Source organism: Protopterus annectens, chromosome 1.part1, assembly GCF_019279795.1.
Source record: "Protopterus annectens isolate FY-2018-M chromosome 1.part1, PAN1.0, whole genome shotgun sequence".
Lineage (NCBI taxonomy): Eukaryota > Metazoa > Chordata > Ceratodontiformes > Protopteridae > Protopterus > Protopterus annectens.
Genome location: NC_056726.1, coordinates 1575712170 through 1575733858, shown reverse-complemented (window position 1 = coordinate 1575733858; position 21689 = coordinate 1575712170). Strand labels below are relative to the sequence as shown.

Sequence of the window (21689 nt, the reverse complement as noted above, 5' to 3'; positions counted from 1 at the left end):
ACGTGAATAGGAAGCCTGTTCCAAAGAAAGAGCAATCTCTTTGACACAAATCTGTCTCTCCAGCATGTTTTTTTGAGTCACTGACTAAGTTTAGATCCCTAGATTGGGTGACTATTGTGCTGTTTGACTTGATGTGTAGGAACTCCATCAGGGCATGATTTGTGAGTACCTTGCAGGTCAGGCATAGGTCACCCCTTCATAGCTGATAGGAGAGGGAGTAAAGGGATAAGGCATTTAGTCTATCCACATACGACATGTTTTTGTTTACAACCTGTATTTTCTTTGTGAGGAACCTCTGAAGTCACTCCAGCTGCTGTAAGTGCCTAGTAGTCAAGTACATGCCAAATGGCACATTGTACTCAATAATTGGTCTAATGAAGACTGAGAAAGTACAGTTGTGTGCACTTGTCATAAATTTAGATGTTCGAGTATATTCACTGTTGCAGTCATCACCTGTGGGTTATCCCTGCTGTGGTAGCCATCGGCCGGCCTGAATACCAGAGTCAATGTTTTTGTGCACCGGCTGCTGTCGCCTGTAGTCTGACATCAGGTCATCAGTACTATAAAGCAAGGCAGCCAATGTCGTTACATCAGTTTTTATTGCCCTAACCCATCAAAAGCACAAGAGAAAAGAGAAAAGTGGTCCTGGTGGCTAAGAGCTAGGGGAAGATGTGAAAAGGGGGATGGAGGGAGGGAATCCAAGACTGCAACAGTGAATACACTTGAACATCTACATTTATGGTAAGTGTACACAACTGTGCTATTTTCTTCGTGTTTCAATGTTGCTGTCATCACCTGTGGGAGGATTCCCAAAGCTGAGGTAAAGGGTGGAAGGAAAGATAGAGTCCTAGGTATGGGTCAGGAGGCCCTGCAGAATTGCAGTTGCAAACCCTGCCCTAGACTTCGAAAAGAGAGGTAGGTGGTAATCTTTGTAAAGGTATGGACAGAGGTCCAGGTGGCCGCTTCCAATATGTCCCTGGTAGGTACTCCTCTGAGGAAGGCAGTGGAAGTGGAGGTTGCCCTAGTGGAGTGGGTATGGATTGACCTAGGGATGGGCTTCCCATGTAGTCTGTAGCAAAAATGTACACAGTGTGAAATCCATTTGGAAATGGTTTGTTTGGAGATGGGCTTCCCCTCTGCCCCTGGGGTAAAGCATACAAGAAGCTGGTCAGTTTTTCTGAATGGCTTAGTGCAGTCCAGATAGTATCTGAGTTGTCTGTGCACATTTAGTGAGTGTAGAATCCCCCCCCCCTTTTTTTTTGAGGGTTGGGAAAGAAGGGGAGAAGGTTTATGGCCTGGTTAAGGGTCACATCAGATACCACCTTGGGTATAAAGCAGGGATTAGTCCTCAGGGAGACTCTGTCTCCATGGAAAATTATGAAGGCCTCAACAGCCATGAGAGCTTGAAGTTCTGAGACCCTTCTGGGTGAGGTGATAGCTAGTAGGAAGGCAGTCTTCCAGGAGAGGTATTTCAATCCTGTTGAATTGGCAGGTTTGAAAGCTGGTAAGGTTAGTTTCTCTAACACATAATTCAGGTCTCAGGGTGGAGTACAGTTCTTCTGGGAGGCCTGATATTAGAAGCCCCTCTGAGGAATTGCTTAATTAAAGGATGAGAGAAGAGGGGTGGGTCTGAATCATAATGGGCAGAGATGGCCGAGGCATGGATTTTAATAGAGGAGAAGGAGAGGCCACTATTGAGCAGCTCTGCTAAATAATCCAGGATGAGAGGGATGGAAGGTTGGGGAGGTACTGCCCCCTTTTGATTGTTTCCAGGAGCAGAATATTTTCCATTTTCCTGCATAAGATTTTTTGTGCCGGGCCTTCTGATCTCTGTGATGATGTCCAGGACCTGTTTGCTTAACAGTGACTTCTTGTTAGTTTTTAGTGTATGAGCCATGCTGAAAGTTTGAGAGTCTGTAGGTCTTGGTGCAGTACATTCCCCCTCTCCTGGGTCAAGAGGTCTGACCTTAGGGGAAGCAGCTTGGGGAGCTGTAAGGTTAGACTGCGTAGTAAGGAGTACCAATGCTGTCTGGGCCAATCTGGTGTGATGAGGATGGCCTTTGGTCTCTCCTCTCTTATTTTGATCAGAACCTTCGGAAGAAGGGGCAGAGGAGGGTATGCGTACACAAAGACGGAGCTCCAGGGGAAGGTCAAGGCATCAACCATCCATGCCAGGAAGTGATACTCCCTGGTGCAAAACATGTGCAGCTGATGGTTGAGGTGTGAGGCAAAGGGGTCTACCTCTGAGGTCTCCCACTCCTGGGTCATTTCTCTGTGGAGCTGCCATTCATGAGGGTCCAGTAAGTTTCTTCTTAAGTGGTCTGCCAGTGTGTTGGTGATCTCTGGTGAGTACTGATTAATTAGGTGTAGCCCCATGGAGGTGGCTGTAAGCCACAGACTCATGGCTACCCTGCACTGGGGGTAAGATTGGGTGCCCCCCTGCTTGTTGATGTACCACATTACTGTGGTGTTGTCTGTTTTTATAAGGAGGACCCCTGACCTGAGATGGGGTTGGAAGGAAGTCAGAGCATTTTGCACTGCCATCATTTCTTTCTGGTTGATGTGCAAGAGAAGTTGCTGGGCATTCCAAAGGCCTTGGATACACCTGCTAGGTGAGTGCCCCAAGCTATGTCTGAGGCGTTGGTGGTGATTGTCGGGCTGGAAGGGTGGAGGATGAAGGGAAGACCCTTGTTCATGGCACAGGCCTCTGCCCACCAGAGAAATTCGTCCCTTATGCAAGGGATTAGTGGGAGAGTGGTCTCTAGGGCCTAAGAGTGTTGACACCAAAGGTTCTTTAAGTACCACTGAATCTTTCTCATGTGAAGCCTGGCGAGAGGGATGAGAAGGATGCAGGATGCCATGTATTCCAGGGCTTGCAGGAACTTCCTTGCAGTGAGATGATGTCTGGAAGACAGCTGGGTGAAGTAAAGAGGCAGGAAACTCTGCTTTACTGGGGATAGGAAGGCCATTATGGTTGCTGTGTGTAGCACAGCTCCCAGGAAAACAATTTTCCTGGTGGGGTTTTGCTTTGATTTTTTTCTAGTTGATGGTGAACCCTAGGGAAGTTAGGAGTTTTTTTGACAAGGAGGAGATCCTGGAGCAACTTTTCCTTGCTGTTCACCTGAATGAGGCAGTTGTCCAGGTAAGAGTAAATCTGTATATTTCTCTGTCTGCAGAATGCTATAGCTGGGGCCAAGCATTTGGTGAATACTCTGGGAGTGGTAGATAAGCCAAAGGGCAGTGCAGAGAACTGAAAGTGCTAATAGCCTGCTATGGAGTGCAGGAATTTTCTGCATGATTCCCTGATGGGGATGTGAAGGTAGGCATCTTTTAGGTCTAGTGTAACCAGCCAGGCATTTTGTGTGAGCATAGGCAGGAGCTGCTGCAAGGTTAGCATTTTGAATCTAGGGACAACCAAGGAGGTGTTCAGTTTGGATAGATCCACTCTTTTCTGGGAACAAGGAATAGTCTGCAGTAAAAACCTTTTCCTGTTTGATCCGGAGGGACAGGTTCTACTGCCCCCTGGGATATAAGGGTTTTTATCTGTTTTAATGCCTCTGCCCACTGGTTTGGGGGGAGGTTTGGGTACCATCTTGGAACTGGGAGTTCACTGAAGGAGAATCTGTATCCCTGAGAAATGATTTTTAATACACATTGGTCCTTGGTTATAGAAACCCTTTTGTCCTTGAAGAGGGTGAGCCTTCCTCCTAGTTTTAGATGAGTGAAAGGAGGGCAAAGGGGGGAGGGAGAGTCATTGTGAGTGCTTACCATAGAAGCTTGGCTTAGAAGTTCCTGCCTTCGAGGCAGAAGTAGTCCATTGTTTGCTTCTTTGCTGGCCCTAGGATGGGGGCCTGGATGTCCTGTCCTTGCGGGGCTTACTTTGGCCCTGTCTGCTGGGTTCAGGGAAGGCTCAGTGTTTAGTGGGGAAGTTCCTGCTAAATCTGGGTGGTTGAATTTGAAAGAAATATTTTACTGTTTGCATAGATTTTGCTTTGTCTTCCATCTTTTTAAGTACCTCTTCTTCTTTTTCCCCCAAACAGGCATTCCTTATCTAGGGGTGCATGTCAGAAAAATATGTATTAATATGTGTGCTTAATGCTAATTAGAAACTAAATGAGTTAACACGTTTTTTATTCTATTTTATATGCACTATTTTATATACAGCTTAGTTTTATATGAGACTAAAAGATGCTTTTGAAACTGCAGTGTGCTTTCTGAAACTTGCAAGATGCCCTCTGACCTAGTAACTGCTAGCACAGCAAAATTCATGTTTATGCCTTTTGGAAATATACTTGAGAAGCAGGTGATTATCTGCTAGGTCAGGAAGCAATGAATGAACAATGCCATATTCTATAATGTAATGATTTTGAGCAATTAGCTCTGTTCAAAGTATGAGAACACGCACAGCTGCAGAAGGAAGAGATAAAACAGACAAAGGACTGTTGGAGAAATGAACTGCAGTCTATACTTGCTTTGTGCTCAAATTAGCCGTAGTACCTTGAATGGTAACATTGCATATATCTAACCGGTGGTAGCCAAGGCCACATTGTTTTTCTTAGGAAGTTTCTCACAAAAATTGATAGTACAAGCAGAAATTTACAAAAACAATCACTACGAAATGATGATGTTAAAACTTGTGATTTACTATGTCAGCTTGGTAGGCAATGTCTTATTAGAAACTGTATAAAAATGCTTGCATTTCCTGATTCTAGTCAGACAAACTCTGTATTAGCACGTTTTTGTCTCCTTGCTGCAAGATTAAAGTGCCTTAACCTGAACCTACCATGTATTGATCATTTTTAAAGTATATTTTTCCTTTGACAGATTGGTCCTTTGGACCGGAAACTATATCTCTCAGGTCAGAATTGGGCCCGGTGGCATGAACCCATACGGAGAAGAAGCCACATCGGTTCTTCTGCTTTGAAAGACCTCTGACTGAATTGTCGTTCAAAAGAGGCCAGCCACTGTTTCTGATCTGTGATTAGAGGACGAGTCAACATTCCGGTGGGATCAAGACATGGAGGCTCAGGTAAGGAGGAATTTACCTTTTTCTGTTTTAGATCAGGGACTTGTTACAGTATTTTTGTTTTTGTCAGGGAGATTTGCATGTGCAGATCAGGGACAAAAAAGATTGCTGTCTTGTCATAGATCAGGGAAACAGAATAGGTAGGCAGTTATTCTAGATAAACTGTGAAAAAGTGTAAGTCCTGGTACCACATGATAAAAAGGGTTACGTAACAATTTCTAACTTAGCTAAGGCAACATGGGAAATCAGTGCATAAAAAGTTCCCGAGACCCGCCCTTAACCGAAGACGCGAAATATATGCAATTACAGCATGCCGATAATGTTAGGTATTATACAAAATGGATTAATAAATACAAATTTGATGGTAATTTAGATAAACCTTCACTTATTAAGCTTGTTAGACAACTTAAAACAGACGCGAAAGGTCAGCTAAAAAAGCAACAACAATTAGGAGTCCCTCAGGCATACAGGTGGCTTGAGGAAGCAAACCGCAGGGAACAAAAGATTAAAAATTCAAAAGCAATGTTTTTAGATAAAGAAGACAATAACTTGGTAATAGCAACAGCCCCTCCGCCCCCTCTGCTTCCCTTACCAGAATATGAAGCGAGTGGACAAGCTGATCCACCTCCGCTATACCCAGCTGTTCCTGCAAAACCAAAGCCATTTGTCAGAGATCCTATCGAGACCAGGTCTCGAGCTCGCAACTTAAGAGGGGATATTGAATTGTATGAAATAAATAAAAATTCACAAGCTATGAGTGAAGAAGAGATATGTCCACTCACAGAAGTACCAAATCCACAGGCAGGACAGGACCCAACTCTTCTAGTATATAGACCGTGGACACCGGAAGACATCCGGAAAGCCACAGAGGGAATTCTCCATCCAAAAGTTAATTTTAGAAAATTCTTAGAAAACCTACAGGGCATGAGGTTAAGTTACCATTTGAATGGAGAGGAAGTAGAGAAAGTAGTCAGACAAATCGTAGGTCCAGATTGGCACATGATCAGTGGCAACTGGAATCCCCGTGACGCAGAGCTTAGACCACTCCCACATAGTAACGCAGAACTGGACAACAGAGTAAAAGGTCTGACAGACCGAATCTCTGAGAAATAGAAGCCTAGGGCTGATTGGACTTGCATTAATCAATGCATACAACAAGAAGGTGAAACTGTTGATAGATATTATGCCAGATTATTAGAATGTTTTAATAACCATTGTGGAATGCAGGTACCTGAAGACCAAACACATGATTCCCCATATGAGCAGCAGCTAAAGAATGCATTTTTGAAAGGCAGTATTGCACCCATTAGCAGCTTTATTACAAAGCACATGGTAGATCATCATACAAGTAGATTACAGTCATTACTTGAATATGCTAGACATGCCGAAAGGCATTTTAATAGCAAAAAGAAAAAGAAAACTCAAGTGTTTGCAGTAGAAGACGGATCAGAAGTCTTTGTAGTACAAACTGGGAAGAAGGGTAAGAAAAATGCCCAGGGAAACAAACAATCTGATAAACGATCAGAGGACTTTGAAGAGAGAAAGAAAAGGGGTGAATGTTTTAAATGCGGGAAAAAGGGACATTTAGCAAGGGATTGCAGGCAAAATAAAAAGGTAACCACAGAAGACAAGGAGGGTGAGGACTGACTATATGGTAGTCAAGAATCACTGGAAAGGAATAAACAAGAAAAGACAAGTGCAAATGTGATAGAAGGGGTAGAGGACGTGATAGAAGAGGTAGAGGATGTGCATGAAATCACAGATAATGAAGAAAATGAAATTTTGGACTTAGCATTATTGAGCCTAGAGCTCTACTTAGCAGACACAAAACCGGAAGTTACACTTCTGGTAGAGGGGAGGGAAGTTAAATTCCTGTGTGACTCAGGGGCTTCTCGGACCCTGATACATCCTTCCAAACTACCAGAAAATTCAGAATCACTTGACTACGTATTAGTGAAAGCAGCTAATGGACAGCTGTATTGGGAGCCACTCTCCCACAACACAGCGATAACTGACCCAGTTTCAGGGATGACCCAGAAAAGCAAAATTGTTGTTTCTGCAAAATGCCCAGTGAATCTCTTGGGCAGAGACCTAATGCAGATATTTGGCATAGCCGTAGTTCCAACTATGCAGGGTATGGAAGCACAGTGACAAATGGATACTTTTGTAGTGCGACCGGAGGGTGAAACATTTTATTGGTACAGCCAGGACTTAGTTACGACTGGTCCAGGGGCAGTAACTGAAGAACTGATGAACGTAGCCATCAGTAAATCCCCCTCCCTTGACACTGATAAACAGCATTTGTTGCATTGCACTCTATATTACTGTAGCAAACCAGGACCTGATAAAGAATATGAGCAAGAACTGTTTAGAAACCATGCTAACAGATTAGTATTAAGAAATTTGTACTGGGACACAGAAGGAAACAGTGTAGTGAGCTGTTCATTGCCCCAGGAATTCCTAGCACTTTACAAATCTAATCGATTACCACATGTGAGTTTAACTAAAGATAGAAATGTGAAGTGGGCAGACCTAGGAGAAAAAGTCACAAGGTGGGAAAAGCAGACAGAGTTAGAACTTTCCGAACAGGGAGTACAAAAGCAGAAACTAAATTGGATAACGCAGACACACCCAACTATACACTCACAGGCAAGTGAGGACAGCTGAGTAGCACTCTTACTAGAGGAAGAGGAAAAAGCCTTACCAGACATACCAGAGACTATCTGGTCAACAGGGAAATCAGATGTAGGACTTATTCGTACAGCAGGACCAGTTACTATCACGCCAAAATCAGCATTTAGACCTCAAAAGAGACAGTATCCTTTGAGAAAGGATGCAGAAATAGGAATCAAACCTATAATAGCAGCCTTACTTAAGGAAGGAGTCTTGATAGAATCTCCTGATTCACCATGTAATACACCCTTATTTCCTGTTAGGAAAGCAAACGGAGAATGGCGTATGGTCCAAGATTTACAAGCTGTAAATGACGCAGTTATACCCAGGGCACCTACGGTGCCATATCCACACACTTTATTAAATGATTTGAAACCTCAACAAAAGTATCTTTCCATGGTAGATATTAGCAATGCATTTTTCTCAATACCGATACACCCTGACAGCCAACATTGGTTTGCATTTACATTTCAGGGGAAAAGGTATACATATACGCGACTACCACAGGGATATTGTGAAAGTCCAACAATATTCGCACAGGAAATGGCAAGTAACCTGGCGGGATTTATCCCACCGAAAGGCAGTCAGATTTTACTTTATGTAGATGACATTCTGCTGGCAGCCCCCACCCAGCAAGAATGCAGAGAGGATACCATAGCATTACTACAATTTTTAGCTACTCAGGGACACAAGGTAAATAAAAACAAACTGCAACTTTGGAAAAAACAGGTCAAATACCTGGGATATGTAATATCCAAAGAAGGCAGAATATTAGATGAAGACAGAAAAACAGCAATATTACAAGCACCTAAACCAACTACCAAGAAGGAAATGATGTCCTTCCTAGGTACTACTAATTTTTGTCGGAGTTGGATTCCAAACTATGCCTTGGAATCTGCTCCACTGACCAACTTGATATTCAAAAAGCCTATGGCAGCACAAGATTTATTACAGTGGACACCAGAAGCAGAATCAGCTTTCTGCAAATTGAAACAACTGATAGCTTCTTCATTGTTGTGTTAGCATTCAGTTTGGAGAATCATGTCCAGTCGTGGCAAAGGAGGAAAGGGCCTCAGTAAAGGTGGCGCTAAAAGACATCGTAAGGTTTTGTGAGATAACATTCAAGGTATTACCAAGCCCGCTATTCGCCGCTTGGCTCATTGAGGTGGTGTCAAGCATATTTCAGGGCTTATTTATGAGGAGACCCGTGGTGTTTTGAAGGTGTTTTTGGAGAATGTGATCCGCGATGCTGTTACCTATACTGAACACGCTAAGAGGAAAACTGTTACAGCTATGGATGTGGTGTATGCTCTAAAATGCCAGGGCAGGACTCTCTATGGTTTTGGAGGCTAAAGAGTTTGTAATTAGTTTTAGGATTACCAAACTATCATAAATGATTTTTCCAAACTGTAGATTGTAAGCAAGGTTATATGACATCAGTGTTAACACAACAGCATGGGGACAAACAGCGCCCCATAGCTTACTATTCATCACAGCTGGACCCAGTGGCACGATCCCTGCCCCACTGTGTACAAGCAGTAGTCGCAGCTGCAATGGCAGTGCAGGCTTCAGCCTCAGTAGTATTGTTCCACCCTCTCACATTGAGAGTGCCTCATGCAGTCGCGATTATTTTACTGCAAGAAAAAGTAGCATATCTTTCTCCTGCAAGACATCTTTCCTGTATGACTATACTGTTGAGCCAAACTCATATGACAATTGAACGATGCACAACTTTGAATCCATCAACCTTGCTCCCAACCCCTGCAGATGGCAAACCACACTGCTGTCTGCAGGAGATTGAGCAAAAGACACTACCTAGAAAAGATCTTACAGATGTTCCCTTGGATGATGCCGAGGTGACATACTATGTGGACGGCTCATGCAGGAGGGGTCCTACAGGACAGAATCTAGTGGGGTATGCAGTAGTTTCTAATACTGAGATTTTAGAAGTCTTTACCACACAACTTATCTGCACAAGCAGCAGAATTGATTGCTTTAACAAGGGCATGCACCTTGGCAAAAGGTAAACGAGTGAATATTTTTACTGATAGCCAGTATGCTTTTTCTACTGTACATGTTTTTGCGCAGCAGTGGAAAAATAGAGGAATGATAACATCTACTGGTATACCAATTAACCATGCGCAATTTATTTTAGATTTGTTAGACTCTATTCAGTTACCTCAGAAAGTAGCTATTTGCAAATGCGTAGCTCATACCAAGCAACAGGATAGAATTTCAAAAGGTAATGCGAGGGCTGATACAGCTGCAAAACAAGCAGCTTCAGCTTAAGAAGTATTTCTTTTGAGTGAGGAATTACAACCATCTGAGATTTTAGACTTAGAAATGTTAAAAACAATGCAGACACTTACTACAAATGTAGAAAAACAAAAGTGGATAAAACGAGGAGCAATCCTTGAGAAGGGACTGTACATCTCCAAAGAGAAGAAACCGATTTTGCCATCTAACTTGTTTAGATATGCAGCTTTGTTGAGCCATGGGCAGTGCCATGTCTCAACAGGGGGGATGGTACAGTTAGTGAATCGAGTGTTTACAATGTATGGATTTACAAACTACACAAAAAGGTTTTGTGCAGCATGTCATGTTTGTAACAAGCATCATGCACAAGGGGCATTAAAACTTAAGCAAGGGAGTTTCCCTACACCACTGTATCCATTCCATACTATCTGTATGGATTTTATAGAGCTGAACAAATGCGAAAATAAGAAGTACTGCCTTGTCATTATAGATATGTTTTCCAAATGGGTGGAAGCTTTTCCAACTAAAAATCCAGATGCAGCTACTGTTGCAAAAGTCCTTGTTAAAGAAATTATTCCTAGATTTGGCATACCAGAAAAGATTTATAGTGGCAATGGCACACACTTTGTAAATCAAACTATACAACAACTAAGCAGTTATTTCGGGATTTCTCTGAAAAAACATTGTGCATACCACCCCCAATCTGCAGGATTAGTAGAGAGGCATAATGGGGTTTTGAAAAACAAGCTCAGGAAATTGATTAGTGAGACACAAAAAAAATAGGTGCACTGTCTACTTCTGGCACTGTTGAGCATGAGAACTGTTCCAAATGTAAAAGGGTTAACTCCTTTTGAAATTCTGTTTGGGAGGGCATATTATACACCTCAGTGGAAACCTCTCATGCCTGCAGAGCAGGAGGCTGACAGTTCACTTGCAGAGTACATGAGGCGATTTTTGAATAACAAACTTTTGCAGTTAAATTCTGTTTCAGATAAAGAACAAACCAGACTATTGGAAGCAGCAATAGCCCCAGGCATATGGGTCTGGATGAAGGTTGTGAAGAAAAAGAACTGGAGTTCTCCAAAGTGGGAAGGACCGTACCAGGTACTACTGTCGACACCCACTGCAGTCAAGATCGCAGAGTGAGCATCCTGGATTCATCTGACACACGGTAAACTGGTTAAGAACTTTGAACTGGACAAAAACCTTGTTACTGTTGTACGGCGAGAACAAAATGACCAGGTATAGAGTAAATAGAGATGCAGAACAACCTCAGAAAATTTGCATAATTATTCTGATAGCTATACTGATAACATTGATCTTTTTGCTGTGGCCTTTCCTTTTCCCAGCCACAAGAGTTGAACAGAACAAATGTGATGCATTACTCATAGACTGGCATCCAAACTTTAACACTTACCAAGCAATTAAATATGTGTATGCTGAGACTTTTAATGTTTTGAACTGCTGGATTTGCACAGCTATACCAACAGCATACGGGGGATTATTAATGACTGCTGTCCCCCTAGGGGTCAATGAGACCTGGGAAAACTTGATTTTTGATACTACACCTGTGAAATTACAAGACAAAATAGCATTGTACCTACCTGTTACACAAAAAGGGATTGTATGTTTTTACAAGAATGACACTATTCAGGTGAGTTGGAGCAATTGCAATGTGACTGTTTCTTATAAATGTTATATTAAAGCCAGTAAGACTAAAACTATTTGTGATACAAACTATGATGCATATTTTGCGAAGATACATAGAAATGTTGATGAGATACAACATAATCCTGTTCTTTTAAAGCAGCTTTCTATTATTGATAAGAAAATGTTTCATGTAGGGCAAGCTTATATCAATACTAAAGTAGAGAATTGTTATTTTGTTTGTGGGAAAAAAGCATATAAATGGCTACCTGAGAACTGGTCCGGCAGTTGTTTTTTGGGTTACCTGGTTCCGGCCATACGACACACTGCAGCTTTGTCTCAGGGAAAAATTTGAAACGTCAGAGATGTCAGCAGTAAACCTAGAAGTCCAATTAAGAGACCTGAGAATCCAGTGGGACGAATCAAAGCAGGGTGGAGAAACCATAACTCCGTAAAGAACAAAGATAAACTGACACACATGGACTTGAGTGACACCATTATATCAAGGGCAGGCATAGCCCCTGCATATGGCGCAGTGAAATCAATTTGGGAGCTGAGAAAACTGTCTAAACTTCTCGAAGTTATGAGCAATGCAACTTTTTCTGCTCTCGAATTAGTGACTGATAAACTGAATGCTATGAGAACTGTGGTGCTTCAGAACCGCATGGCTCTCGACTTCACCCTAGCGGTGAGAGGTGGTATGTGCGCTTTAATCAAAGAAGAATGCTGTTCATATATTCCTGACAACCAGCATGAAATAAACGACCATCTTGAGGTGATCCAGCAAGTGTCGACCATGACCAAACCAGGCCCAAACCCTCTGATGGACTTTTTCCAGAATTTGTTTGGGGGTGGGGTTCCATCCTAATGAACATCCTGATTGCCATTTGTGTAGGATTACTCCTATTAAGAGCATGCATTTGTTGTGGTATTCCCTGCATGAAAAAGTTAATCAAAGATTTTATAGATATATCAGTTTCTGAGACTTTATATCAAAGTATTGAAATTGAAGAATTGTTGAAAAGTGAAACACTTTCATAAGTTTAAACTGAATGACTCTCTTAACTGCAAATCCTGAATGGAAGAGGTTAGGAGAAGAAGCAAACTGTTTATTCTTTTGAAAATAGAATTAAAAAGTATTTTTCAGGGGGAAATGTCAGAAAAATATGTATTAATATGTGTGCTTAATGCTAATTAGAAACTAAATGAGTTAACACATTTTTTTATTCTATTTTATATGCACTATTTTATATACAGCTTAGTTTTATATGAGACTAAAAGATGTTTTTGAAACTGCAGTGTGCTTTCTGAAACTTGCAAGATGCCCTCTGACCTAGTAACTGCTAGCACAGCAAAATTCATGTTTATGCCTTTTGGAAATGTACTTGAGAAGCAGGTGATTATCTGCTAGGTCAGGAAGCAATGAATGAACAATGCCATATTCTATAATGTAATGATTTTGAACAATTAGCTCTGTTCAAAGTATGAGAACACGCACAGCTGCAGAAGGAAGAGATAAAACAGACAAAGGACTGTTGGAGAAATGAACTGCAGTCTATACTTGCTTTGTGCTCAAATTAGCCATAGTACCTTGAATGGTAACATTGCATATATCTAACTGGTGGTAGCCAAGGCCACGTTGTTTTTCTTAGGAAGTTTCTCACAAAAATTGATAGTACAAGCAGAAATTTACAAAAACAATCACTACGAAATGATGATGTTAAAACTTGTGATTTACTACGTCAGCTTGGTAGGCAATGTCTTATTAGAAACTGTATAAAAATGCTTGCATTTCCTGATTCTAGTCAGACAAACTCTGTATTAGCACGTTTTTGTCTCCTTGCTGCAAGATTAAAGTGCCTTAACCTGAACCTACCGTGTATTGATCATTTTTAAAGTATATTTTTCCTTTAACAGTGCATCAATTGGTTTAGACTTGACATGATTAGGGAAAGGTTGTTCCTTCAGCCATGCATGTCTTCTGATAACAAATCCTGTCACTGCTGCCCTGCTGGAGGCTTCTAGGGCATCATATCCACATTGTGACAAGCAGAGTGTAGTAATTCTGCCAAATCCTTTGAGGTGGCACTGTCAGGGGAGGTAGCAATATTCTGTTTTAGTTGTTCCAAAGTGTGTTGTTGATATTTTAACATATAAAACTGACAGCTGAGTGCTCTGATAGCTAAGGTTGCAGAGATGTATACTTTCTTACCCATCTGTCCAGAGCTCTGGAGTCTTTGCCAGAAGGAAGAGGATTCTTTGCAGAACTAGTCTTAGCCCCTTTGGATCCCTGTGTAATGACCTCAGGGTCTGCAGCAGGGTTCCTGTACAGATATTTGTGAGAATCCTGTACTCTGTAGTACCTGTCAGGTTTAGCTAGGGCAGGAGGCAGGGCATCAGGGGCTAAACTGGATTCAAGGAAAACATCATCCACCACTTCTAGAATAGGTGGGATTGCCAGAGGTCTGTGCTGGGGCAGGTCCAGAAACTCTCTGTCGTTTCTTTGACTGTGGGTAGCCCTGAGATTCCCATTGAAAATGTTCCCTGATAGAGTGAAGGGTTTCCATGAAGGGGAGGTCCCCTGTAGGGGAGGCAGAGGGGATGGATTCCTCTGCATCTGAATCCTCATAGACAGTTAAGGGCTGTTGTTCCTATTCAAAGGCAAAATAATCAGATTCCTCAGAGTCCTGGTCTGTCATACTTTCTGAAAAAGGAATCCTTTCCCTTTTTGGAGTGGGGGCTTGAGTACCTCGGATAAGAGTGATGAGATCCTTTGCCATTTTAAGCATTTGAGCTTGGGGTGGGGGGAGCAGTAGCAAGATGGTGGCTAGAAGCAGATTTCCTAGGAGTGGCCTGGCTTTGAGGCCTAAGAGAATCCATCGGTCTCTTAGAAACAGTAGTCAGATGAGAAGACTTCTTTTGTCTAAAACCGGTAGTGCGAACGGCCTCCTTGGAAGCCAGTGCCTGCGTCACGGCTCTGCACCCAACTGAGGGAGAGACAGCCAAAGGCTTGGGAGACGAAGTGGATTTCTGTGGCATACCAGACTCCAAAAGTGTCTCTGCAGAGGCCTGTGTAGAAAGAGAGTTGGACATCAGGGGCTGCACCTCACTGAATTCTGGAGAACTGACGACTTGCTTAGTGGTAGCATTGTCAGAAGGCTTAGCCTTGTGTGGCCTGTCTCTATCTTTATGTTTTTTGAATGTTGGTGGATTGTTGGCTGATGGATGCCATATCAGAATTTGAAGATGGAATACGAAAATAATTGTCTACAAAAAGAGCTCTATGGTGAATGGTTCTCGCATTATAGAGGGCACAGAACCGGCAACAAGGGAGGTATTGGTCTGGGCCTAGACAAGTGATGCAGTAAGAATGAAAGTCTTGGTGTGGGATCTGCTTTCCACAGGCAAGACAATTGTTAACTTTTTTGGACATTGGTTAGAGCAAGAAAAAAGGGTCCCCAACGGGGTACTTGTCTTTAGACGTTTTCTGCTGAAATTCAACTTCTGGTAGCGACCAACTGGCACTCATGTGAACTGCTTCTGCTATGGGCTCCATGGCAAGAAAGACTGATGTAATGACGTTGGCTGCCTTGCTTTATAGTACTAATGACCTGACGTCAGACTACAGCCGACAGTAGCCGCCGCACAAAAGCATGGAGTCTGGTATTTGGGCCGGTCGAGGGCTACCACAGCAGGGATAACCCACAGGTGATGACTGCAACAGTGAAACATGAAGAACATCAGTGGGAATATAATTTTCTTGGATCTGGATGCCATACCTTTGCTTATAAGTTGTGCCATATAGAAGGACTTCCTCACCACTGTGGCCACATGAAAGTCAAAGTCCAGGCTACTATCTATTAGTGTACCTAGATCTCTCACCTCTGAGTCTACTGTAAGGGGTGTGCTATTGATATTGTCATTTGCTGGGGTATTTGACTTCCCAAAGTGTATAATAATGCATTTTTTCACATTTAGTTGTAGGCCATGCTTCTGGCACCAGTCATTTGCCTGATCTAGACCTTCCTGAAGGATATCTACATTGTTGGAGGGTTCAGTGATTGTGCTCAGCTTGCAATCATCCACAGACTTTGTCATCCAGAAACCTTCCACATTAGCCTTGACTTTGTAGTATCATAGGATCATAGGAGGTTACTAGGCTATTGGCCCTGAGGCCCTTATAAGCCTAGTCAAGAGTTTAGCCCATGTTTAGACAGATCAGCACCCAATGCCTCTGTCCAGCAGGGACATGGGTGGAATCCCAGGAGTATATTTTCTGTTTCCCATCCAGTTATCCAGGTTGCACTTAAAAAGGGGTAAAGAGGTACTCTGCTTGATGTGGAGAGGGAGTCTATTCCACTCAGCTGGGATGCAGTCACTGGTATCAGTATGATTGAAAGGTTTTCCCAGTGGTGTTAGTAATTCTTGTAAGGTCACATGTGGGATGCAGCTGGGAATATTAGCATGTCCAATAGATGCTGTGTGTCCTCCATTGAGAGGTCAGTTGTGAACTGCTCTGTAAATATGGAAGCTATGGAACAGTTTGTAGGAATGTCATGTGTCATGTGGTGGGGACAGTGGAGTGTAGTTGATGCAGAAAGTGTGGGACTAAAGGTTAGCTATGAATTTGTTGTTTGTCTTTCGGCTTTTTACCGGTAAGGGGTCACCACAGCGGAACTCCGGTCCGCTAATGATTGGCAGTATATTTTTATGAAATGCTGCGGTGCCAGCTCGACATTCAACCTTCAACGAAGGCACGCCCATTTACGCATGCATGTCTTTTGAGCGCTACCCAACCGTGAGGAGGACATGCAGACTCCACACAGAAGGAACTCTCAAGCCCAGCCGAGAATCGAATGGGAGAACCTCTTGCTGTGAGGCAACAACGCTACCGCCATACCACCGCGGCTGTCCACAGAGGTTAGCTATGAGTACAGACCCATTATATGTGGCATCATGATGTATGAGTTCACCAACAATCTGGGCCTGTCATTTGAGATTACACATATAACTACACTGTACGTTGTGATTCTGCTTTGTGTGGGTGGCTACTTTTGTCACTTACCATGCCTACACAACATGACAACACTATGTGCTTGTTTTAGCTGATGAGGGTGTGCCTCCATGTTAGGGGGGGGCACCCTCACCCCAACTGTCACACAGCAATGTCCACCTGTTATTGTACAGCCTGCTAATGGCAGTTGTTCACCAGTCAGGTTTGCTCTGCTGTGCTGAGCCTGTGTCCCTCTTGTCATGTACAGCCAAGAAGTTCATGCAGTTGTAATGCAGCTGGCATAATGCATGCGCGTACAGCTCTGCATACCTGCCTGTCTCATCTGAGAGGGGAGGTGTAGTCAAGCTATGTCAGTCATCTCACAGGAGGTAATAAATGGCTTTGTTGAATTATATATCTGTATTGTCTGCAAGGTGGGGGGGTTAGTGCTGGTATTTCTACTGAGACTGATCTGTGGCCAGATCCCACCAGGGAGGACCTCACATTGGGGGGGGGGCCTGTAGTGGTCACCAATACTGGTAAACACATGATGCAATATGTTGGTTCCTGTGTGGGGATGTCATGGCACTGCTCCAGGGTTTTGTAGGTAAGGCCCTGGAGTAACCTTTGGGCAAGTGAGCCATAGCATGACTATGCAACACAGTTGGTGGTCACTTAACGCTACCCCAAGCCATGGTGTAATGATATATCTTGACAAACACATGTATATACAAATATGCACAATGGGTGTCTGGATTCATGGAGCTGCTGCTGTAGCCGGTTATTGCTTCATTATGTGCCCATCCAGTACTGAATGGCACCTGCATTGTCTCTGGGAAATCACAGTGTTTCACAAAGTCTGGATGTGTATCTATCCTTAATGAGTATGTATACACCACATGCATTACCTAGAACACTGTCATTTTGAGGTCTGAAGATATGGATGGAATTGTAGTCTGGTGTGGCTGTGGTGTTGTCCACAGCCTTGAACCAAATGTCCTAGACTGCACATGTCTGCATAATCCAGGCTGGGGACACCTTCCACAGAGTGGGGTTCAGTGTTGCCATACCCATTGTGTAGCAGCATAACTATGATGTTGTATAAAAATGGTGTTCTCATTGCCAACATTACCCTCAACAGTCCATCTAATATGAATTATGGGGGTGTGAGCATCCTTGGCTGGTACACCAAATCCCAGGGGTGAGAGATGAAGACCATCACTGGTGAAGCACTGATGTCTGTTGAGCAAGGCATCCCAGGGAGACATGTAGTAGATCCCCTTACAATGACACCACACTCTAAGGCAATTATTCACTGCCATTGATGTCTATGTATATGCAGCCATCATCCTAGGTGAGGATCAACTGCAGGTGAGAGCTATGCACATACCCATGAAAGACACAGACTGGCTAAGCTCAGTCATGTGTCTGTATCTAGGCCAGTGGCATATGTCCCCAGTCGTACACACATGCAGGAGCTATGATGTCAACATTATGTTAACTGATATCCCATGACTTGTGGCAATGCGTGGTAAGGCCTACTGTATCAACCTACAGCCAGCTGTCTGTGATCTATCCCATATGTAGCCACTTTACACAGACATCAATGTCTCACGAGGAAATCACCTATGACTAAGAGATATGATGTTGTGTTTTTGCCTCGGGTGTTTGACTGGTGAGAGAGTGGTGCATGCAATATTATGTGTACTGTGCATTCCAGAGGTAGGATTCTCTGAGGTGTCTGTTGTCTGCCAGTGTGTCTGGTAAGGAGCTGCACACATGCAGATGTGTGTAATGTGGGTGTAGGTGGTGCAGAATGTGAACTGTGTATGTTGGCATAATGCTGATTGCCATATGTAATGACTGCTGTTGGGGACACCATGGCAGCAAGGTGTGAAATGCAGTCACATCTGCCACACATTGTGTTTATGTGTCATAGGAGTAGAGGCATGGGGACACTCCCAGAATCTCAGCAGTAAGTCCTGCAAGTTTAGGGTTAATGCTGCCACACCCTTGGGGTTGATAGCCTGATAAACAGTGTTAGTAGACACACTTTGTAGTGAAGATGTAGATGCCCATGAATGCATAGAGAACTTGTTAAACTTTGCTGACATTACATTGGCCTTGCTTGTGTATTATGCCTGTGAAGCAACCAGACAGCACACTGGTTGTTGTGTGACATGATGTGGGAATACAGACATGTGCTTTGGGTACATAACTGTACAGTATGACATGCCTAGGTGGCAGGTGGACACACATTGGCCAAAGGTGGCTAGTCTGCTTGCTGCAGTAGGCCTCACAGCCATGTCATGCAGATATCCACCAGTAACCTGTTGAAGGGCAGGATGCAAGACTAGCTGTGACATTGTCACCTATGATAGCTCACCACCAGTGTGCTGATTGTTTCAGAAAGACTTGACATTTATGTCACTGAACATTGTACAGCATATTGTGGTGCTACAGAACTGCTCCTAATCCTCCTGTTGTCAATTCCCTAGTGACATACCTCCAACCCTGGAACAGAAGGCATAAGACATGGAAATGCCAACTGAGTGCCCAGTATGCTCATCAAGGCATGTACCTGGAGAAGGGCATGTATAGTCTACAGAGCCTTTCATGATGTGGGACAGCTGTGTGGATGAACAAACAGACTGTGTCCTGCTTGACATCATGGGCATTGTAGTAAAGTATTTCGTGTTATGACAGAAAACGTATCGGAACATGGTATCCTATGTGAGAGTGGAGTCAGTGAGACCAGCAGTAGTAGTCACCATCCAATGCAATTTTATGGACTGCAGTCCTCACAAGGTGATTATGTCCTTCCAGTACACACTGCTTGGGTAGTGTCTAACTGCAGAATACCTGTGTAAAACCCACACCTTGCATGACTCTCTGCTTGCAACATGCTGGAAGTAACTGCAATACTTTCTTGCACAAAGGACAGCTAACATGTAGTGCCAAACAGTGTCCCTGGATCTCTGAGTTATGTCACATGAAATGCTATTAAAGGAGTTAGCATGGATACAAGCACTAACACTGTCGTGCACCTACTGACACTGGACCAAACACTGTTAATTTTGCTCAAGGCCAAATTATGCCTAGTGACTGTAACCAGCAGAGCCCACTGACTGTTACACTATGCAATGGATGACAGAAATATGACTCACTAAACCTACCTTGGCCTGACAAGGTGTTTGACGATAATAGTCCAGTAGGCCTCACAGGAAACTGTGCACATTATGTACAGAGTGTTATATCAGCTGGTGGATAGGCAAGTGTCTGACATTCATACTCTGGGAAGATAGCAATGGAAGACCTATGCTACAATGATGCCAGTCACCAGTGGATTTCACCAGTCTTCATTATGAGCATACCCCTTCTAGCCATTCCCTCTCTGCAGTCACAGCCACTGTCTGTGAACTCTCACTGACTACATTAGCAGGTGATTGCATATTAGGAGCTGTCACCGAATCCCATAAAGAACCAACAGTTATCCAGGATGACCTAAGACCCACTGTTGTCTGAGCCATTGACAAATACTAAATGCCAACAACTGCACAATACTATACTTTGGGAAGTAATCCACCCCTGGAAAATATTGTAGTGTTCGCACACCGCACACAGTTGAGCCATTACTCATGGAGTTATAAGGGGTAGCCTCGAGCCAGTAAACAGCTCTCGAGCTATTGAAGATGGTCGAGTCAGAGCCGAGGATCGGCTCCGATCCCAAACAGCAAGAAAGAAGGTGAGATGAAGACAACTAACATGGAACGTTATGGTAGGTACATAACTTCTTATACAGAATAGTTCCCCATAGCCAGCTGCTTGCCTTTTTAGCATGCTTCTCATCAGCAGGTGATTGCCTGTTGACCAGTCTGTGGTTCTGAATTGCTAATTGCAGCTAACACAGCTGTTTTGCACTATCATCAGTCAATGACATGCAACCACTGCACAATATATAAAGCCTTCATGTAGATTAGAGCCCCTTTCTGATATGTTGTGTTGTACATTATTGGGATGAGGAGACTACATCATCGCAGAGGGTAGGTCTGTAGCAGCAACTTTTACATACAGATGGGTGTGCTACAGGCTGCAGCTGCAGGTAATAGATATAGGCAGAGAGTGTGAACATTCTGGAGGACAATAAGCTGTAGGAGTAACTGTGGGAGCTGTGTCAGCCTTATTGTAGAGGCAGAGCCAGAGTGAGGGTACCCCTTCCACTCCAATTGAGGCTTGTGTTTAAGGTAAGTATATTAGGCAACTGTATCACTAACAGAGTACTAGGCAACATGTTTGTTGTGTCCTTGAGTAACATAGGGGATAAATGTAAGAATATGTCTACCATTTGGACAACTGTCAGGTCATGTGTTACAGTCTGGTAATAATTTGGACCATGTATGAAGGCATTCCTCAAGCAAGGACTTCAAATGTGTATGTTAGTTGTGCAGCTGTGCTAATCTGCACTGTGAGTTTGAAAGGTTAGTGTGGTGCACTCTGATATTAGTGGTCCTCATTTGCAGTACCCGAGTTGAAATTCTCTGTGGATGCATATTAATGCATGACGTGACACTTTATGCACACATAGTTTTGCCTCGGGAATATGTGGTGTGTTCTTATTTGCAGGCCTATGACTTAAATCAGTGAAAAGCAGACATTTCATTTGTGTGGCTATAGGGTGCATGCCTCAGTCATTGATTGCTGGCTTCACAATAATGTAATTTCACTGCTTCACACCACTGAATTTGAACCCAGGACTGTGTGTGGCTAAATGTACTGTTTGCAAGGCATTTAACAGACTGAGCTACTGATTCACTGCTGCAGCAGGTGTATTTACAAGATATAAGTGCACACATACAGGCTGTGACAAATGCTTATTACATCCATCACTATGTGCATGGCTTTATATGGATATATTTCCGCACCAGGGTCCCAGTTGAACATGTCTTTTGCCATTAATGCTTATCAGGTGTATTTCTACATGTTGCTGATAAAAGGACACATGCACCTGCTATCTCAGGCCTCACCTACATCCATCATTATGTGTTTGGCTTTCTAGTGGTGTAGTCTTGCACCAGAGTCCAAGGTATGCTTCCA

At 43.3% G+C, this 21689-nt stretch overlaps 1 pseudogene; it reads left to right on the top strand.

Annotated features, from left to right (window-relative positions):
* Positions 1–8740: 8740 nt before the first annotated feature.
* LOC122813972 lies at positions 8741–9052 on the top strand (annotated as a pseudogene).
* The last annotated feature ends 12637 nt before the right edge of the window (positions 9053–21689 follow it).